Below are 2,031 nucleotides of genomic sequence, written 5' to 3'. Positions count from 1 at the left end.
CCCAGACCCTCACATCATGAAAAGGAAGCCCAGACCCTCAACCTTGAAAAGCCCAGACCCTGGCATCAAGAAAAGGAAGCCCAGACCCTCAGCCTTGAAAAGGAAGCCCAGACCCTCATATCATGAAAAGGAAGCCCAGGCCCTCAACCTTGAAAAGCCCAGACCCTCATATCATGAAAAGGAAGCCCAGGCCCTCAACCTTGAAAAGGAAGCCCAGGCCCTCAACCTTGAAAAGGAAGCCCAGACCCTCAACCTTGAAAAGCCCAGACCCTAGCATCAAGAAAAGGAAGCCCAGACCCTCAGCCTTGAAAAGGAAGCCCAGACCCTCAACCTTGAAAAGAAAGCCCAGGCCCTCAACCTTGAAAAGGAAGCCCATCCCATCTCTGAGGAGTATTACTTTCCAGAAAGTCTCTCTTTACAGAGCACAAGGCCCTGCCACCTTGGAACCATGAACTCTTATACAGAATATGACTTCCTTCCTTCTTCTAAAGGGACATCAAGCATTGGACCATGACTGCCCTGTCTCCAGACCCCTGTCTTCTGTGGATGGAGTCAGTCCTGGACTCCTGCTCCTACAGCTGTGCCCCTCAATGGGAGGGAACCCCCACCTGGAGTCAGGCCATCTGGTGTCCACTGCTGGCTCCACACTGGCAGTCAGGTGACTGCTCAGTCACTGAAAGGACCGAACCATTCCAACTTCATAGAAGTGGGGAAGATTAAGGTCAAGGGCCTGGAATGTAGCAAGCACTTAACAAATACCAGGAATTATTGTTTTAAACAAGGTTTTCAATTCCAAGAACAACCCGTTGCTGTTAGGTGCCATGGAGTCGCTTCTGACTCCTAGTGACCCTGTGTACAATGGAATGAAACACTGCCCGGTCCTGCGCCATCCTCACAGTCCTTGTTACGCTTGAGCCCACTGTTGTAGCCACTGTGCCAATCCATAGTGAGACGAAGTCTTAACATTCTTGCTTCTAAGGAGCATTCTGGCTGTACTTCTCCTAAGACAGATGTGTTTGTTCTTCTGGCAGTCCATGATATACTCACTATTCTTCACCAACACCATAATTCAAAGGCATCTATTCTTCTTCAGTCTTCCTTATTCATTGTCCAGCTTTCCCATGCATATGAGAAACTGAAAACACCGTGGCTTGGGTCACGTGCACCTTACTCCTCAAAGTAATATTTTTGCTTTTCAACACGTTAAAGAGGTCTTTTGCAGCAGACTTGCCCAATGCAATATAGCTTACTAGCCTTGAAGTGATCCTTGTTGAATTTTCCAGGGATGGTTGTCCTAGGTTGAAGAGTGACCCCTCAAAATTTTTGCCCATCCAGAACCTGTGAATGTGACTTTGGGGAAATAGGGTCTTTGCAGATGCAATCAAGTTAAGATGAGGAGATACTGGGGTAGGGTAGCCCCTAACCCAAAGCTTTGTCCTCATAACAAGAGAAAACAGAGACAGAGAGACACGGAGAATGCCACACGTCGACAGAGTGATGGAGTGATGCAGCTACAAGCCAAGGACTGCCTGCAACCACCAGAAGCTGGAACAGGCGAGGAAGGATGCTCCTCTGGAGCCTTTGGAGTGAGCATGGCCCTGCTGCCACCCTGATTTAGGACTCTAGCCTCAGAACTGTGAGAAAATACATTTCTGTTAGTCTTCAGTTTGTGGCCTGTGTTACGGCGGCCCTAGGAGGCTGGCACAGGACGGACCCTGACAGCCAACAGGAGACAGGGCAGTGCTGCTGAAACCCAGGATGCTCTAGGGATGTGGTGAGAACAGTTGTGGCTGATGCTGGGAATCAGCTGTAGACTCAAGAGCTGAGTAACAGCCATCAGCAGAGGCGCTGGGCAGGCCAGACAGCAGGGACACCTGGGCAGGCAGGACGGCAGGGACAGCTGGGCAGGCAGGAAGGCAGGGACACCTGGGCAGGCAGGGAGGCAGGGACACCTGAGCAGGCAGGAAGGCAGGGACAGCTGGGCAGGCAGGAAGGCAGGGACACCTGAGCAGGCAGGGAGGCAGGGCCACC

The sequence above is a fragment of the Trichechus manatus genome, unplaced genomic scaffold (assembly GCF_000243295.1).
Source record: "Trichechus manatus latirostris isolate Lorelei unplaced genomic scaffold, TriManLat1.0 scaffold00165, whole genome shotgun sequence".
NCBI classification, from domain to species: domain Eukaryota; kingdom Metazoa; phylum Chordata; class Mammalia; order Sirenia; family Trichechidae; genus Trichechus; species Trichechus manatus.
Note: the sequence above shows the minus strand (reverse complement) of the source record.